The sequence below is a fragment of the Balaenoptera physalus genome (genome assembly GCF_965194825.1).
Source record: "Balaenoptera physalus genome assembly, chromosome: 20".
In the NCBI taxonomy this organism is placed as follows: Eukaryota; Metazoa; Chordata; class Mammalia; order Artiodactyla; family Balaenopteridae; genus Balaenoptera; species Balaenoptera physalus.
In genome coordinates, this window is record NC_138901.1 from 59,253,953 (window position 1) to 59,274,282 (window position 20,330).

The 20,330-nt window shown below is 44.8% G+C and overlaps 1 protein-coding gene across 1 annotated transcript in view; it reads left to right on the top strand.

Annotated features, from left to right (window-relative positions):
* The window catches only part of ADPRM (ADP-ribose/CDP-alcohol diphosphatase, manganese dependent), a 386,060-nt gene that overhangs the window by 353,987 nt on the left and 11,743 nt on the right, over positions 1-20,330 (top strand). Inside the window, exons 10-11 of the mRNA XM_082441418.1 lie at positions 2,447-2,602; positions 14,470-15,180. The gene's annotated coding sequence lies outside the window, so the exon portion shown is untranslated. The remainder of the gene's footprint in view (positions 1-2,446; positions 2,603-14,469; positions 15,181-20,330) is intronic.

Genomic DNA, 20,330 nt, shown 5'->3' on the forward strand with positions numbered 1-20,330 from the left:
TAAGAACTCAGTCATAAGCAAGGTCCTGAGTTCTTCTTCCTTTTCACAGGAATCTGGCAGTGCAGCCTAGAAGCAAAATGTATTACTGTTATGTCTGAGAAACTGTATAACATCCATTCTCTTGATCTAACAGGGTCACAGTTTCATATAAAATTCAGAGTATTAGACTAGAAAAGAATAAGGAGCTCTTGGACTCCAACACCCTTGACTTACAAAGGGATAAACTGTGGGCCTGGGAGGTGAAGAAGCTTGTCATAGGACACCCAAAACAGCATCTCGGAGTCTGTGCCCTGATCTCCAGTGCTTTTTCCACTAAACTATGATGCCTTGTATATAACTTGAAAAAATATGAGTGTAAAATTTAAGACCAAATAGTTAAATGAGGGTACTTTTTAAAGCATTTTATTCCTCATTCTAAAACAATTGCAAAATGTAAAGTTTTCTCATATTCCCATTTTGACAGATGAAAAATAAATTATTATTACTTCATTCATTTACTCATTTGTCTGTCCAATCATGCAAGAAGTGTTCACTGAGCACCTACTATATACCAGGCACTGTACCAGGGGCTTGGAGTATAATGGTGAAAATATTTGACATCATCCCAACTTACATTTTGATGAGGGAGACAGACATTATCCAAAAAAAAAATCACATAAATAAGTATTATTGGGTTGATTCTGATAAATTGTGCAAGTATGAGACCCATGGAGACACAGAAAGCTGAAGAGTAATAATGACTACAATAAACAAAATTAACACTGAACCCTAAAGACAAAGAATCAAGAGACCTAAAAAGAGGAACATTTTTATGACCAAGGAATCCCATTTGCTGGAGAGGCAGAGGCAGAAGTGTAAATACCAACACTGTAATCCTCCTGTCTTTGAAAAGGGCTTTGGGGTAGACCCAACCCATATTGATGGTTCCAGACTAATTTCCGTTTTGGTAAACCCAAGTGAATCTCTCACCATCTTTAGCAGCACAGCTTTGCTGGGGACGCAACAAATAGGTGTTTATAATTGTGATACGGAGTTGAATGCCGCCCCTGAGCTGGTGGGCACAGCTACAGGGATCTCAGGAAGTGTTGCCTGACAGTCCATCTAAGGCTTGTGGTAAGTACGCCTTAGTGGGCTGTGTGTGGAGGAGAATCAGAGCAAGAGGGCAGAAGCAGTTGCCCCGCAGGGCTGGGGTGGAGGTCCTGTCCCACCCAGGGAAGGTCTTTCTTTCTCCTCCACCTCTAAGTACTTGCAGATCTGCTGGAGGGCACTTTCAAGATTTCGCCAGGTTGTGGAACAAGGAATCAGCGGGGGCTTTGGAGGGAGACCATACAGCCTTCCTCCCACTGGCTCCTCTGCTTTACCCTGGGTAACACTGCTCAAGCCCTGCATCCTTGCAGAACACCAGTGCCCTTCCTTTTTAAAAGCCCTCACTTGAAAATTTAATGAGATTACAAGTTTTAAGGCTGGCACATAGTAGGGGTTCAAGAAACATAGTCCCTCCTTCCATGCTTCCCCCGCTTTCTACTTTGTCACTAAATGCGGGACCCTAATTTATCTAGGTCTCAGTTTCATCATCTGTGAAATAATAGGGCGTGAGGTGATTGCTGGGCTTCCTTTGAATTCAAGCATTTTAGGAGCTTCTCATTGTACACCATCCAGAGAAGGAACGGCAGAGGCTGGGACTTCTGTGACCCTGGTCTGTAGGGGTGAATTCCCAGGACGCTCTCCAGTATCAACCATGACCCAGGCAAAGACAGGAAAAATAAATGACTAGGAAAGCACCAACCTTGCAGTGTGCTTGCCTGCAAACAATTCACACGCAGTTGGAGGCCTTCGGCTGGAAACCAGCGTTTCATCAGCAGCTTCATTTGCAGCAGAAAAGTTGCTATTTGCAATAATGTCAGTGGCTGACGGTCGGGATTCAGTGGCTCCTGGCCTGAGCCATCACCAAGCAACCAATTTTCACTCTGCAAGTCAGAATGACCCCTCCAGGGTTCCGTGCCAGAGGGGAAGGGAGGTGTGGGTCTCTGTTGGGACACGTTTGGGCACGGAGCCCGTAGGGACCTCAGATGGCTGTTTCTAGCCTGCAGTTCTTGCCCCTTACGAGCCCTTCTCACTACAGACACATAGCTTTTCTTGTTCTGGGAGCTCTCAGGGGCTTACGCATCTTTCTTAGAGTGAGAAAGAGGAGGGAGGAAGGCAGGCAATGAGAAAAAAGGAAAACAGGAAGATGCAGCTGTTTGAAGCAGCAAATGGAATATCGGATGGCCCCAGGACTGCTGGGTATCCTGCTCGGATCTGTCCCAGGCCAGCCGCCTGGCCACAGCTGTCGCCTCCTGTCTCTGGATGCAGTTTGCTCAGGTGTAAAGGCTCGAGGTTTGAAGAGGTGGTCTTGGTTCGACTTCCCGTTGTCCCTGATGTTCTGTGACTCGGTTATTCTAAACAGGGAAGGGCGGAGCAAAGGAGGAAATAGAAGAAGAGAAGCAGAAGGTGGAAAGCAGGTGGGTGAGGCTTCTTCAAAAAGAGGAGAGGAAAGCGAGGAAGGCTGCCACAATCAAGAGGAAAACAACACAGATTTGCCGAAAGTGTTCCTCGCAGAGCTGTAAGGAATCTCTACAGTAATCACGATGACAGTCATTAGCATAAACAGCCGAAGTCCTAATTAACTTCCTAAAGGGCAGCATCCTGCGGGTGACTCAGAGGTGCTCTCCCCACCGACGCCCCCCCCAAAAAAAAAACCCATGAGGATCCCTCCTTCCTGAGTCCATAGTTCTGGGAGCCAAAGGGGAGGACGAGGGAAACATTTGGGCTGTGAGTCTGGCCAACTGGTGTTGAGTCACCCAGGACAGCCCAAGGACACCCGGCCAAGGTGGCTCTGCAGAGACAGGGTCCCAACACCCACGTGCTCTGAGCCTGCACCAGCAGCGACAGGGTCCCAGTCACCCTGTACCGTCGGGGGCTTCCCAATCCTAAAGACAGGGGGCCCATAGGCCAAAGGCTTCTTACCCACAGAAGGACCGCTTGTGACTTTCCTGGCTACCTGGATCTGTTCTCATTCTCCCCGGCTTTGCTTTACTTCTGCTAACAGCCATCATCAGCTCAGCTCTGCCTCTCCTGGCCCCTAGTGTGTGGCAGGTCCCTGATCCTGTATCCCCCTCCCTCCACTTGCCTCAGAACTGACCCAGCTCCTTTCCTTCCCTAGCTCTGATCTTACAGAGCTCTTTGGATCTACCTCTGAGTCTCCTGACAACCTGTGTCAGGAAATGCCTGTACACAGCCCCGCGCTCTTACCAAACTGCAAGGAATCCACTCTAAATCTTAAGGGCTTCACTGCTGTATCCAGGTTATGTTTACAAGATTAAGACTGGTGGGAGGTGGGCAGCGAGTAATCAATTCAAAGACACTTTCTGGAAAGAAATCGGATTCAAACCTTTTCAGGGAATTAACAGCACTTAAAAAAATTTTATGTGAGGCAAGCCATTGTAATTTCTCACAAAAGGCCTGCAAGTGATTTGGGATCGGTTTGTAACCTGTTACAAAAAAACCCAAATTCAGAACAAGATAATCCTAAGAACTGTAATTAATGAGGTCATATTGGTTTGTGGTATCTTGACTCTGTCCAAAGGATAGGGGGTGCATATGAATCAGAGAACAATGAACAAGAAAAACCAGTATCAACCCAAAAACTAAGGTGAGAATTGGGGTCGCTATTCTAAAAAAATGGCAACTGGAGGGGTTTTAAAAGCACTCGCAGCGATTACAGAAAGCACAAGTACACCCCAAGAAAGTCTGTGATATTGGAAAGGGATTTCCTGTAAATTCCTAATTTAGGGCTAGGAGGATTTCATTAGGCAGGAATTGAGCACAGTTGCATTAGTAAGAGCATAATGTTTGGTTTCGGTTTTTACATTCTGCAATATTTCACCAAAGCTATTTTAAAATTTACATGTCAATATAGTCATTTTTTATCTCAATATATCTATTGTTATATTAAAATCTTGTTTTTATGGATTTAGGAGCCCCGGCATTTCAGCTTCTTGTATGTCTATATTTTCTATTCTTGGGGAGAGCACAACAGTGAACTGGCTTGTGCATTTAAAGCCAGCTGTCGAGAGACTTTCGACAGGCCCTAAGTAGAGTTGTTAGGCAATGGGGCTGTGGATCTTAGCATCAGAAACACCTGAAATGCTTGTTAAAAATATGCATTCCCAGGATGCCCCAAAGGTTTTCCAGTCTTGAACTGAGATGCGCAAATCAGAATCTCTTGGAGGAAGACCCAAGAATCAGGCTTTGAATTGGAATCTGTGGCAAATTCTATTTTCCCAAAATAGCTGTGACACAATATCTCTCATCCCGTATCCTCCTCTGTAATATAATGTTGCCTCCATGCCTTCAAGAGGTGGGGTCTGTGTCCCCTCCCTCCTTCAATCTGGACGGGCTTATGGCTGCTTTGCAGTGCGAGTACAGTGAAGTCAACATTGTGTGACTTTATACTGGGACATAAAGGGCGATGCAGTTTCTAGCTTGTTCTCTGGAGCACTCGCATTTGGCGTCCTAGGCTGCCTTCTAAGTCCAGCTGAGCTAAGGCAGCCCTGCTGTGTGGAAGCCGAGTCACCTGGAGAGGCCCGTGCAGGTGTTCTGGTGGCAGCACTGCTCTGCAAGTCATCCCAGCCCAGACATTTGAGTGAAGGAGCCTCCAGATGATTCTGCCCTAGAAGACAGACATCCCAGATTTCGCACTATCCAGAGGGCAAATGAGAATACTTGACTTGTAATTGACATTAGAGTCGGCTTTAATGTCACGACTGATGTTTGTCTATTTATTCATCCGTTCAATGAAACATGTATTGATTGTCCGCTATTGCCAGATTGTTCTAAAATGTGGAGACACAGCAAAGTCCAAGAAACATCCCCCAGTGTCAAGGACCACACATTCTAAGGATGGCAGAGCACAGTGTGGCTGGGTGGGAGGAATAGACAAAAACAAATAAATAAATACATTAACAAGATAACTTAAGGTAATGTTAAATGTTGTGAAAACAATAAAGCAAAGGAATGTGATGGGGGCAGGCACTATTTTATATTGCGTGGTCAGCCTCGCCCAGGAGTTGTAGTTTGAATTGAGACTTGTATTTGTTTCCTGGAGCTGCCATGACAAAGTACCACAGACTGGGTGTGAGGGTTAAATAACAGAAATGTATCGTCTCACAGTTCTGGGGGCCAGAAGTCCAAGATCAAGAAGTTGGCAGAGTTGTTTCCCTCTGAGGGCCGTGGAGGAGAATCTGGTCCATGCCTCTCTCCTAGCTTCTGGTGGTTTGCTGTCCAGCTTTGCCATTCTTTGGTTTGAAGAGGTGTCACCCCGACCTCTGCCTTCATCTTCACATGGCATTCTCCCTGTGTCCACATCTATCTCCCAATTTCCCCTTTTTGTAAGGACACCAGTCACATTGCATTAGGGGCCCACCCTAACCCAGTATGGCCTCATCCTAATTTAATTAACTGCGTCTGCAATGACTCTGTTTCCCAATAAGGTCACATTCTGATGCAGTAGGTGTCAGGACTTCAACTTACGAATTTTGGGAGAACACAACCCAGCCTTTAAGAGTACCTGAAGGGTGAAGATCCCGCTCTATAATAATGTGGAGCTGAGCATGCCAGGTAGAGGGCAAAGCAGAAGCAGAAACAAGTTTGACGTTCAAAAGGCAGACCCGCAGGCAACGCTGGAACACAGAGAGGAAGGGGGTTCGGCTTCATCGTCACTGTGAACATTCCTTTAAACATCGCATCATGGGTGCTGTCACCGAAAGTCTGAGCTGCCCGGTGATCATATGCAATCCTCAGGGGTCCTATCAGTTCTACTTTGGACACATGGCTCAGAGCCCAGCCCTCCTCTGCATCCCCACCAGCAGGCTTTGGTGAGGCATTTATTTCTCTCTTCTACTATTTCAGTTGCTGGTTCATTGATCTTCCTGCCTTTAGATTCTCCACCCTCCCAGCCATCCTTTGGAATACCAACAGAATCATCTTCTAAAACAGAAATCCAATCTCACTCATTCTAAAAAAAAATCCTCCACTGCCTCTCCATTATTCACCAAAATAAAGTACAAAATCACCAGCGTGGTGCCGAAAGTCATACAAATCCAGCTTAGCTCCAGCCGAGTTTCCAGCCTTTCTGTCAACTGGACTCACTTCCCATTTCCCAGACTCCCTGTGTTAGGACTCTATTTTTGTTCATGCTTTCCCACTCTTCCCAGTTTTTTCTTTTTTTAACTTAAAAAAATTTTTTTGCCATGCTGCCTGCCCTGCAGGATCTTAGTTCCCCAACCAGGGATGGAACCTGTGCCCTTGGCAGTGAAAGCATGGAGTCCTAACCACTGGACCGCCCGGGAATTCCCATCCCACTTTTTCTTGATGAATACCTTGTCTTTTAGGAACAGTTTGGTACTCATCTCCACTGGAAAAAACAACAACAAAAAAGCTACTCTTCTCCATTGTTTCCTGAAAGCCTCCCCACCCTCCTTTGCCTGCCTGGGGTGGAATTAATTGCTTCTTTATCTTTGTTCCTATGGCAGCTTTGCTTATCACGTATCACCTTGGCTTGTATGTACTTGTTTGAATACCGGTCATTTGCTTCCCTTGCTGAAACCATGAATTCTGTGTCAGTGACAGTGCCTAGGATGGTACGTGTTCAATGAATGTTCGCCAGACCAAATTTAGTAGAATACTAATAATGAAATGAGTGCTGGCCTTCAGATTAGGTCACCGCTGTTGACCTGAAACAAAGAGACAGCCAGATAGTTCTCTAGCAAAGATGGGTTTATTCAGGGTCAGCAGAAAATTGCAGTTCGGGGTCTGCAACCATGGCAAGCCGCCTGTAAGGACCTGTACAGCAAGGAGAGGAGAACGCTTTTATAGAAGGGAAAGGAAGTTGGGAGGGTGATAGTAAACAAAGAGTTTTTCAAGGCTTGTCATTGAGTCCTGGCCAGGAAAGAAGAGTCTTTCTTCTTCCTCTTGGGCTCTGCTCTCCTCACAGGGCTTGAGAGCGCCCCCTTCTGGTCTCCCAACTCTATTTAATCGAAGTTTCTGCTCATTAATTCTTTTTTTAAATATTTATTTATTTGGCTGTGCCGGGTCTTAGTTGCTGCATGCGGAATCTTCATTGCCACGTGCAGGCTCTTTTAGTTGTGGCATGCACGTGGGATCTAGTTCCCTGACCAGGGATCGAACCCAGGCCCCCTGCTTTGGGAGCGTGGAGTCTGAACCACTGGACCACCAGGGAAGTCCCTGATCATTAATTTTTTTACACAACTGTTTTGGTCATTGACATCCATGGACCAGTTTCAGAGCTAATATTAATATCCCTGTCAATGTCTGTATCAATATAACTTAGTAGATTTGACATCTAGGCATGAATTCAAGTCCATTAAGATTAGGTACCATCCTACCTAGAGACTGTCATACTGAGTGAAGTAAGTCAGACGGAGAAAGAGAAATATCGTATGATATCACTTGTATGCAGAATCTAAAAAGAAATGATACACATGAACGTATTTACAAAACAGAAACGGACTCACAGACTTAGAGAATGAATTTATGGTTACCGGCGGGGAAGGGTGGAGGGAAGGGATAGTTAGGGAGTTTGGGATTGACATGTACACACGGCTATATTTAAAAGGGATAACCAACAAGTACCTACTGTATAGCACAGGGAACTCTGCTCAATGTTATGTGGCAGCCTGGATGGGAGGGGAGTTTGGGGGAGAAGGGATACATGTACATGTATGGCCGAGTTGCTCTGCTGTGCACCTGAAACCATCACAACATAGTTAATTGGCTATACTCCAATACAAAATAAAAAGTTAAAGAAAAGATTAGGTGCCATCTTAACCTCTTGGGCCTCAGGTTCTTTATCTGTAAAATGAGACATTTGGACCAAATAAACTATAAACCTTTTGCTTGCTAAAGATGTAGCATTAGCCCCATCTTTCCTGCTGGAGTCAGAATTTCCGTAGTAATTATATCACCATCACTGTTGGCATCGATCTTGCTCTCCTTTTGTTTAGTTTTGGGGACACTAAGGTATGGGTCCTGCTTCACAGTGCTCCCGTTTTATTGTTGTTGTTTTTGTGGGGGCCGGGGGCTGGCAATAGCTCTTTTTTAAAATAATTAATTAATTAATTAATTTTTGTCTGTGTTGGGTCTTCGTTGCTGTGCACGGGCTTTCTCTAGTTGCGGCAAGTGCAGGCTACTCTTCATTGCGATGCACGGGCTTCTCATTGCAGTGGCTTCTCTTGTTGTGCAGCACGGGCTCTAGGCATGCGGGCTTCAGTAGTTGTGGCACGTTGGCTCAGTAGTTGTGGCTCGCGGGCTCTAGAGCGCAGGCTCAGTAGTTGTGGCGAACGGGCTTAGTTACTCCACGGCATGTGGGATCTTCCCGGACCAAGGCTCGAACCCGTGTCCCCTGCGTTGGCAGGCGGATTCTTAACCACTGCACCACCAGGGAAGTCCCCGCAATAGCTCTTTTGAAACTGACATTGTCTTTAGCATTTTTTAGGATTGTGTGTTAGGAGAAGGGAACGGTTAAGGGTGTAGCTTTGTACATTTTTTGTTTTCCTGTTTTTTGTTTTTCTTATAAGCTCCTGGGTCATGGTAAATTACAGCAGCTTTTCTGAAAATTTACCACACAGGAAGCTGTGCTGAACTTCTCCTGTGGCCTCCTAGACCCTCTCCCATTAATTTCCTCTAATTCTCATTAGCATGTTTCTACCGCAGGCTCGGAAGCAGACAGAAATTCTTGTGCAGCTAATTTAACACCTGCAGGTTTTGAGAGCTGGTGGAGAAACTACATCAATAAAATAATCACTCACTTTCTCAGAGATTTTAAATTTGAACCCTTTAAAGGTTAGACTTCTGTTTTGATTTCTATTTATGTTTTTCCATCAAGTCGTATGTTAATTAATGCTCTTGTCTTTTCAAGCCTCTCATGTAAAGCATTAGCCTCTCATGTAAAGAGAGGCTAAAACAAAATCTGAATGAAACCGTTTTCAGTGTATGAATGGCCGTAGTCAAGAAAGTATTCCAACATTTCAGAGGCGGGTGTGGCTTTTCTCTTCTGCATCACCACAGCCTGCTTTAGAAATCCCTGGCAAAACCAGTGGGTAGCTGCGAGGTGGGACTGGCAGGTGGGACCCAGCCTGGGAGCTGGGGGATGTCCTGTGGTTTGGAGATTCATCTGGCAAAGCTGGAAGCTCTCATGCACTGAAGTGTGTGAGCGGGAGGTGTAGCAAAAAGGGATGGGCAGGAAAATGGTCAGAGTTTTGAAGGAGTGCCTGTGTAGGAGGTGTGGGGGGGGGGGCGGCGTTACTTCTTCTCATGGGGGCAGGGAGCTTATTCCCTCCCTACTCGAGAAAACCAAAAAACCCATTGAGAGGCGGGGAAGAGGGCTCCAAAAGCATCACTAGGAGAGATCGCCAGTCCCAGCAGGAAGGAGAGACAGGCGTGCTACTCCCGGGCTGGATGCCACCCTTGGAGCAGGGCACCATGAGACGATTCTTGGGAGAAGGTGACCATGTCCCTGGGAGTGATATGAGCTCACTGACAGACACCCCCTTCTATGGGCATTTCTAAAGGAAGGAAGCTTGCGGGAGAAGCCCTCAGCAGACGGGCAGTGGGGACTGTGGTCTAGTGTGCCTACCAGAGGATGGAGGGGTTGCACCCCGGAACTCCAGGGACCTCCAAGAACGAGAAGAGGCACTTAGCCATCCCAGGGCATCACACAGAGGACTGCCTAAGTTAGCAGAGTAGGCAAGCCCTGAGGACGTGCTCAGAGCTCAACCAGGCAAGCGCAGCGATACCCATCAGTAAGGCAGGAGATAGATGGGCCCCAGGCTGAGCAGCAGTTCGTCCCCTGTGGGCAGATACTCCAAAACAGCAGGAGGGGGGAGAAGCTGAGCCCTGTCCAGATAAGAGATAAAAGACCACATGTTCCTCATTCTCGAAGTCAAGGAGACCTTCCCGAGTACACATGTGCAGAAAGGTTCCTTGGAGGTCAAAAAGGGAGGGGGCGCCACCCCATAGTAAGTGATGTCAACTTACCCATAGGCCTCTTCTCTAGAATCCATCTTGGCTAAGAGATGCGCCTGCACACATGGGAGGACCCTGAGATATACTAAATACGGACTCAAAACCAGGCAAAGCAAGATGATTGGCCAAAGGAAACCCGGAAAAAATGACCCATAAAAGTTATTCAAACCACCACAAGGGCGCGACTCTCTCTCCCTGAGTCCGCCCGTGTGTCTATCCACACGTACTCTTTTTCCTCCTAATAAACACTTTACTTGTTTACTATTTTCCATCTTTGTGGGAATTCATTTCTGCAAAGCCGTACAGGCCAGGGCCTTGCCACTTGGTCTAGCGGCTGGGATTCAGTGCTCTCACTGCCGCGGCCTGACTTCAGTCTCTGGGAACTGAAATCCTGCTTCAAGCCGCTGCAGGCCAAGGCCACCCGACATCATCAGGAGAGAGGCTGAGGGTGTGGACCGCTGGCAGGTGCAAAGGGAAACAAGGAAGAGGTGGGTGACTGCAGAGGCTGTGATGAAGTTGCGCACTATCCCAAGAAAACCTCACCTGCATCTACACAGATGCCAGCGCATTTCTGGAGACCAAAAAACACCAGACAGAATGAGGTGGACCCAGCGAGACCAGGTGGCTTCACAGTTAGGTAAAGTCAACTCCAATGTCCCTGTCCTTCTTCTCTGTCTTCCTAGAGGAATGAAGCCCGGAAACGTAGTGGGGAGAAGAGAACCCAGAAGGAGACCATGGCCCTACCCTGCACTGCAAGACAAGAGTGAAAGAGTAGACCCCTTCCCACTAACCACGATGAGGACTCAAAGCTGATTATGAATTTAAAATAGGAGATTTGAGTAAAGCTTTAAACCAGATGGAATTGTGATAACCCAGAGCAACCAGAAAGTGATACAATTGGCCCACGTTGTGGCCGAGGAAAAGGGCAGAGTGTGGTTGGGAAAAATAAAGCTGATTGCTGTTCAGAACTCACCACTGTCCTACTGCTAAGCAAGCTGTTTTTTTCAGGAGGTCATAATGAGGAACAAACGTGATAATTATTAAACACACATATGTACTTAGCAGAATAAACTCCCTAAAAATTTCCCTTAGCCTAACTTCTCTTTCTCCGAAGTTTCACACATGGTAACTGTTTAAAAAAAAAAAAAAAGTACCCTGCCCTCTACCTGTAAGCACGGTCTCCCTTGAAAAGTCAACACTGCCCCCCCCCCCACCTGCACTCCTGACCCACCCATCCATGTGGGCCCTGGGGAGTGAGTGGAATCATTCTTGTCAGGCCGAATTTCTAGGGAGGAGCAGCCCTGTGGGAAATCCAGAGACTGTCACTGTCTTAGTCTGTTTGGGCTGCTAAACAAAAATACCATCCACTGCGTGGCTTGAACAACAAATGTTTTTTCTCACTGTTCTGGAGACTGAGAAGTCTAAGCTCAAGGTGCTGGCAGATTCGGTGTCTGGTGAGAGCCGGCTTCCTGGTTTATGGATAGCTGTCTTCTCACTGTGTCCTCACTAGTGAAGAAGTGGGAGAGAGCTCCCTGAGGTCTCCTTTTTTTTAATAATAATTTTTTAAAATCAAAATATAGTTGATGTATAATGTGTTAGTTTCAAGTACATACCAAAGTGATTCATTCATATGTATATATATATATATATATATATATATATATATATATATATATATATATATTCTTTTTCAGATCCTTTTCCCTTATAGCTTAGCACAAAATACTGAGTATAGTTCCCTGTGCTATACAGTAGGTCCTTGTTGGTGGCGTCTCCTTTTTAAGGATGCAGATCCCATCATGGGTATCCACCTTCCTGACTTCATTCCCTCCCAAAGGCCCCACGTTTTAATTCCATCATGTTGGGGGTTAGGATTTCAATACGTGTATTTCAGGGGGGGAACTCAAACATTCACTACATCCCAGACACCTTTTATCTGGTTTCATTTCTTTCTTTCCTTTGTGACTTGCCCATTCATGATATTTGCCCATTTTTCTATTTCTATTCCATTTTTAAAATTGTCTTAAAAAGCACTTTCCACACTAAGAATATTAGTCCTTTGTTATATGGGGTGCAAATATTTTTCTGGTTTGCTACATATATTTCAAACTTATTTTTGTTGTTGTAAACTTTTAAAAGTTTGGGTCATCATATTTATCCATCTTTTCTGTATAATTTCCAAGCACTCCAGTCCAATGTACTGTCTGTTAATGTCTTTCTTGCTTCCTTTACTTCTGAATGATGCTCAGCTGCATCTACAATGTGTGTTTCATGCTGGCCTTCCTCCCATAGTCACTCTGCATTTTGTAGGAGGACTTTGGTAAACCATCTCTTCACATATTAGAAATACAGGTGATACACTTGCTGCGTCCTTGTTTGGCCATAAACATCTTCTTTTCTTTTCCAATCTCTGCATTTTATTGATAGCTTAGCTGGGTATAGAATTCCAGATCCAAAATAGTGTCTTCTTAGAAGTTTGAATATATTGCTCCTCTAACATAACTCAGTGTCGCTGCTCAGAAGTGCATATTAGTCTGCTCATCTTTCCCTGGGCGCGACCTCTCTTTTCTCTCTGGAAGCTTTAAGGACATTCACTTAATGCTTTGAGTTAGGAAATTTCAGCATGATACATCTATATGTGAGTTATTTTCTCATTTATCCTTCTCCATACTCAGGAGATGCTCAGTATTAAGAATCACGTCTACTCTCAGTTTTATTTTTTTCTTTAATGTCTGTGATTATGTTTTACCTTCTTATGCTTCTGTTCTCTCCTTCTAAGACATCTACTAGATTGCTGTCAGGCCTCCTAGATTTGACATTTGTGTTTCCTAACTTTTCCCATATATTTTATTTATCTTTTTGCTCCCAGTTCTGAGAGATTCCTTTGATTTTACTTCCCAGATCAAAAACCTCACCTTAATCTTTGTCCAATTTATTATTCAACCTATCTAGTGAAATCTTTACTTTTGCAGTAATATCTTCATTTTGGAACATTCTTTCTTACTCTCTGATTGGTACCTTTTCAAAAGAGACTTCTCTTAATTTGTGGTTACAGTATCTGCCCAAACCTGTAGGCAGAAATCAGAATGTTTTTAAATAGTTCTCATCTATTTCCTGAATTATCTCTTTTTTCCCTCCTCTGGGATTATTTAGTTTGTGTTTAATGGTCCTTCTTTTTCTCTTTCATGCTTCTGAGTTTTTTAAATACCTTGCAATCTTTGTTTGCAAGAGCTTTTTTTTGTTTCTTTTTAATGACAGGCTACTTTGATATGTGCAGACAATTGGTGTGCCTTTCCTCAGCAGTTGTATATGTCTCTTTCATAACAGGCCTTTTTCTTAAATAGAAGGACCAAATGTGAGGTTTCAGTCAGCAAGCATAATTATAGGCAGGCTCTCTTTTCATGTTTGGGGACCAGGAATATGAAAGCAGGGTAGGGACCCCCATAACTGTCAGTGCAAAGCCCTCTGAGCATGGAGGCTTTGAGTGCTTCAGTTTTGCTGTTTCTCTGGCGGTCTCCAACACCCTCGCCAGGAGCTCTTCTAGGGTAGGATGGATGTAAGTCATTTGTTCACTTCTCCCCCTGAAAGGTGCAGTTTGATCCCCACTTTCCTTGAGTCTGTAGGGATCTATGATGACGTCGATCCACAGAATAGTAACTGAAGGGACATGATCAGTTCTGGGCCTGGGCCAGTTGTCACTTCCTGTTTCTTAGAGCATGAGCTCTGGGGAAAGTCAGATGTGGCATGTAAGAAGTCCAATTCCCAGAAGACGACCATGCTGTGAGGAAGCCAGCGCTAGCCACGTGGAGAGGTTGTTTGGAGAGACAGACACCCGGCCAAGCCCCAGGTACCCAAGCCACTTGGATGGCTTGTGCCAGGCACCAGACACGAATGAGGAAACCTTCAGATGGCTCCATCTCCCTGCTCACCCACGAGAGACAGACCATCGAGCTGAGCCCAGTCAACCCACAGGAAGATGAGAGATGATAATACATAATGATTTTTTTTTTAATTTATTTTTGGCTGTGTTGGGTCCTCGTTTCTGTGCGAGGGCTTTCTCTAGTTGCGGCAAGTGGGGGCCACTCTTCATCGCGGTGCGCGGGCCTCTCACTATCGCGGCCTCTCTTGTTGCGGAGCACAGGCTCCAGACGCGCAGGCTCAGTAGTTGTGGCTCACGGGCCCAGTTGCTCCACGGCATGTGGGATCTTCCCAAACCAGGGCTCGAACCCGTGTCCCTTGCATTGGCAGGCAGATTCTCAACCACTGTGCCGCCAGGGAAGCCCCTACATAATGATTTTTAACTATTAAATTTCAGAGTGGTTTGTTACAAAGCAATGATAATAGATCACCCACTTCTTGTAGTAACAGAGCAAGTACTCTCTCTAGAAAGCAGTTTCCAGGCTTTGGCCTGAATATAAAAGCCGTGACTGCCAGCAACTCTCTTGAAGAGAAAAGGACCTACTGCCATAGGCTTTAAAATGCAGTTCTTCAATAAAAACCTTGAAGATGACCTCTGGCCCATGCTTGCACTTGGGGACGCTAATGTGGACCTTCTCTGAGCTCCTCTGAGAAGACCGATGTTTAACTCTGGTGCCTTGGGCTGTGGTTTCTTCTCATTTTTCTCTGTGAATCAGGTAAAGACTATATTGTATCCTCCTGACAGTCCCCAAAATTTAAGAGTTACTGATGGCATCTATTTCTTTTCCCCGCTCTGTTATAGGGTGTGTGTGTGTGTGTGTGTGTGTAATTTCAATGTAAACTTGAAAGAATATGGAAGTAGCAACACATGCTTAGGCTTCCATCTTGAAACAGAAACTTAGGAAATTCCTAAATAGAACTCAGTGATAAGAGCTCATGTATTTTAGATAGTTCAGCAGTATTGGGCAAGTGAAGAATACACCATCTGCTAATATCCCATAAAAATAATTATGTGGGGGAAATTCATGCAAAAGCACAGTTAAATGAATACTCCCAAAAGAGAGTACTATGTTTCCCGTGTTGTCACAGGCTGGCCTCGCCTCGCACACATGCAGTGAAGCAGCATCAGACAACAGGGAAAAAAATGACACAGGATTTTGTGGCCTGAAAACCACGGAGGTAAGTATTCAATATTTCTGTGAATTTGAAGAGTTTGTATTTTATGTTGTCCTCTTTGGTGGAGGAAGGCAGAGCAGCAGAAAATAACTGACTTCTTGCTCGACTAGGTGGAGGAGAGGAGATAAATCTTTCCAGGTGGAGGGACATCAGGCAAGTTCACTCTGGGTTGTACACTGGGTTCAAAGGCCGCCGTGAGGCGCGGGTAAAGGCACTAGGGAACTGCCTGGGATGACTTCTGTGTGAAGCCAGAAGACTTCTATTACCTCTGGTTGCTTGTCAAGCTCGGCAGAAGTTTCTTCAGAGATGCAAATAACTCCTATTTGAGGTTTTAGGGGCTTCATTGGCTTCTGTTTCTATTTTTAATGCACGAATCCTGTGGTCTCTGAAGTCTGAGAGGCTGACTTTGGAGAGAAGGGGATGGGGACCTGGGAGAAAAATTCCCGAGGATTAAAATGGAAAATGAAAGAATTGGACAGTTCTGACCGGCCACCCTGAAATAGATAGGTTTCCTGGGAGGGTTACAAGTGGGGTACCTCTTAAATCTGTTATAATTTGAGTATCTGTTGGTCCACTTATTTATAGACATGATTGATTATATAGGTGGTGAAGCAGGGGTGGAAGGCCACAGGCTGGGCCCTCACCTGTTCTCTCATCCAGACCATTCAGCTCTGACCCAAACCTCAGATATTCCATGCAGCCTTACAGTTTACCACACTCAACTTCCTTGGAAGGCCATGGACTATTATTATTATCATCATCATCATTATTATCATTATTGTTGTTATTTTTATTAGTATTTGGACAAGCTTCTTGGAATTTTGCTCCCAAAGCAACTCATCCGAATATTCCTTCCAACTCATGTGCAGTTGAGTTGTAAATACGGTATTCTCCACTTACTGTCAGTGATGTTTTAGTGACAGTCTTAGACTGATGTCCCATACAGATGTTGCATTGACCTGCCTCTTAATCTGGCTATGTTCTAGTCTGACTTACAGGGCAGAATCACAAGAAATGAGTCAGTAAAAGCTTAAGAAGGATCAGACATAGCTCCACCTAAAAATCAATAGAGCTCAGGAGATACCAATGTTAAAAACTTTTAAGACTCTTTCTGTCTAGATAAGCTTACCACGATTTCTCCCCAACCCCCTGTCTGGTTCCCATAGCAGTTATTTTCAAACTTTAATGGGCCTAAGAGTCACCTTGGGAATTGGCTAAAAAAATAAGATCACTAGAAATTCTGCTTTGTTGGCTTTGGAGTGAGGTTCAGAAATACCATTTCTAGTAAGAACCCCACCCTAGTAAATTTTGATTCAGGTGGAGCATTGACTTCGCACTAAGAAATAACAGGTACAAATTACACAAAGTAAACCTTACTTGACCTGAAAAGCTGGGTGTATTTTTTTAAGATGAGGAGGGGACTTTTAAAAAGGGGTATTACGCAGCTTCATCCTTTTCTGTAATTCAGTGCAGAGAGAAGAACCCCAACGAAAGGAGTGTATGGCAGTTACCAAAAAAGAAAAAACAAATACAGGCAAATCAATCCATCACTGGCAGTTACAGATTATAAAATAAGGAGTGATCTGGGGACAATTGGGTATGCTTTAAAATAATCCTTGGGGAAATGCTCCTGTAAGAGGTACCTGAGAACGATGAGGAGAGAAGGCTTACGTCAGGGAGAAGAGGACTCATAGGTCCCTCAATTCCGCCGAGGGAATAAATGAGCCTCCAAATGGATCACCTCCTTAGGAGAAACATCACAGAAAATGAAAATGGGAAAGGATCAGGCTAAAATTTGTTATGTCAAGCAGGTTTTATCTCTATTTCCAAGTCTGATCAATTGGTAGTGGCTCCCTGGAGCACTTTGTCAAAAGAGATTGCGAAGCCATTTCTAGGCTTAGAGGGGATGTGCGTGATTGATTAGTTATGTCTGCCATGGGCGAAGGAGGAGGAGGAGGAGGAGGGAGAGAATCAGATGCATCCTTGCAATTTCTGCTTAGTCAGTGATTGTGAAGTTATACAAGTTCCACTGCAGTAGAAAGACTTGGTCATTCCTGCTAAGTATCATCTCTTTCCTGCTATTTCCAATCGGGGAAGGGTTTTCCATGTGAACAATAATTTAAACTCATTGTGATATTATGTTTACACTGCTAAAGATGGTTGCTATGCCAGAACATCTCAAATACTTCCCTGGTGGAAATCCAGACCTGCTGTCCTTGTGCATTCTGCATCACAGACTTTCTTAGCTGGGTCTTCCATACTCCTTGCTTTGCCCAATTTTACAAGAGAGAAGGAAGGGCAGTAAGCAGCTGTGCCTCTTTCCTGTTCCACTCAAGGCCTCAACTGCCAGGCATTTCCATTCCTGCTGCAGCGATCTCAAGATTTCAAACACAAAACAATGAGCTGTACTTCATAAAACGTCTGGTGGGCCTGCGTTCAAAGAGCAAACTCTATATAAGTACCAAATTAAAAAACAAAAGAAGATTGGTGTGCTTATATGTAATTGAGAGACCCATTGCCAATCAGCCATGTCTGTTCATTCAAGTGAGTGCCTGTCAACGCTTTGTTGGCCTCATTTGACTTACTGCATGTATGTGAAAGAAATAAACTGCACTACAGAATACTTTTATAGAAATTCAGATTTTTCTCCAGTTTAGATTTCCCTTTCTTTACTTTAGTAAATTTTTCTTTTGGTAGCTTTCTTGTCTACCTCGCGCGCCCCCCCCCCCCCATACTTCTTTCTTTCTAACAGCTCCCAATTTTGGTTGGGGATGCATGTTGGTCTAGGGAAGCTGATTTTACCCCAGTTATAGAGAGAAAGCATATGACTGACCAATCAGAGCATTTGTTCTGCCTGACCACAGTGATTGGCTCAATGTTGGGCATGTTACTGTAGCCATCCAATTAGAGTGATACCTAGGACTTTTGCTGGGAATAAAGATGGCATCTCTTTTATTTGTTGGAACTATGTAGCTCTTGAAAGCGATCCTAGAATGAAGAAGAGAGCCAGCCTTAGGAGAAGACAACTCTGAAGAGAACATTGTGAAAAACAAAAAAAGTCCTTGGTGACATTATTCAGCTGCTCTACCTGTAGACTTTTCAGGCAAATGAATCAGTATATCTTCTCTATTGTTAAAGCCAGTATTAATTAACGTTTTTCTTCTCTGGTCCTCGTAATGCTAGCTGATACACCCAGTCAATCTGAATCAGGAGAATCCATTTCATCGGCACTCTCTTTGTTTTTTCTGACTCAACTTTTCCTTTTCTAATTTTTTTTTGTGACCGAGACTTGGGAAGCTGGGTAATAAACAGCTGATAATGATTGGGATGAAAATCTCGGTCATGTTCCAAGGGATGCTTTGGAAAAGAATATGCATCTTCTGAATAAATACCATTTACATGATGCTAACAGGAAGCGAACGAGAAATAGGCTGGTTTTGTTGTAGAGGAAAATGCCTGTGTACTATGGGGAGGAATTAATTATGCAAAATAGTGAAATATGTGCAGACAAATGCTAATTTGTCAACCTGTAAACTGAGCTTCCTAAATCTTAGTTTGCAATAAATTGAGTCATTTTCAAATATATTAGGCAAATGAGCTGAAACCCTAGTATGATATATGTATTTAATCCTGATGCCCATGCACGTACTACTTTCCATGGGATACGAACGGTCTGACCTCCAGGGCCAGATTTTATTACATCTTCTGTAAATACATCAGTGAATATTTCAGTTTCTTGTTTCTGCCACAGTAACAGCATAGCTGTTCAGAGACTAAAACGGGATAATGAAACTGAATCACAGATTTACACATGTGAGGGGGATGCAGAGAAGAGTCTATCCAGCTAGCTTTCCAGGCAGCCCTGGAAGTGGGCACAGTGACCTTTGATCTAATACGCCTTTAGGAATTTCCCTTGCAGATCAGAGCAGAAAATATAGCAAGCTCCCTGAAGACAGTTCAAAAAGGAGTAACTACAGACAAACTACTCCTGGGCAAGTAGCTTCAGAGTCTCGTACAAAAGTGAAACATGCAGGAGAGCAATGGATAGAGACTAAGAAAGGAAGCTGTTGGTTTGGAATTGCCTTTGATCATCTCAGTATGCAGTTAGCCACGTCTGGATGTCATGGTCTAGACCCAGACGCTGGGCGAGGGTTGGGACTCTAACGCTTCTTGCTTCCAGCCTCAGGAGAGCTACAGAGCCCCCCGTGGAATTGGGTTAGCCCTGCAGGAAGGACAAAGCAGCCCTGGAAGTTTGAGTGCTCCTCTTGGAGCCTTCCCTGGTTGTTTAGACACTCCAGTGGTAAAGGAGAAATTAACAGATGTCTCAGAAATACCATTGGAGGACATCATGGAGAGGACGTGATCGCTGGTGAACCTGCAAGCTGGACCCTGGCAGTCAGAGGCGCCTCGCCCCTTCCGTCCCTGCAATGTACGTTCTGACCACCGTTCCCACAGCAGGAGCCATTTTCAAGGACTCAGCCTTGAGAGAGTCATGTGTTGCCAAGACCATCTGGACGGCGTCCATGACTGAACCCAGTTTAGGCCTCTACATAAACGTTTAAGATTCTGGCGGGCAGCTGCAGAGGTCTACTCGTCCCAGACAAGCCTCGTATGTAAGCTTCCTTGCTTATTCAACCTGCCATTAACCAGTGTGGAGCAGTCTGCCTCTTTCTTGGGTCTCTCCTTGCCCTCTGTGTACGGGGGTAGTTTGGGATTTCAACAGGGGGAACTCCTGAGATTGCGAACCAACAAATGTACTTGATGAAGTCATCTCGGGTAGGAGTAATTTCAGTGTTAAAAATGAAACAAGAGGAAAAAAATAAAGCAAGGCCTCTTAACTCCTCTCTGTTCCCTTGCCAGCATGGTTCTGGGAACAGGTCTGGTGAGAGAAGTCACTGGACACTAGGTGTCCTAATTGCATTACTTTAGGTGAAAAGACCTTTTTCCTCTTTCAGATGCAGCTCTGCCTGATGCCACAGTCACCAGCTCACCCCCTAGCACCACCCCCCACACACACACCCTGCCGCCAACAAAGTCTCCAATCCTCCCCTTCCTGCTCAGACAGTACGGGTGCAGTGCCCATCACCTAGGAAAGCCATGCAGGGGCAGGAAGAAACTTGCAGGAGGTGTGAAGGCCCCTTGGACCTCAAAAA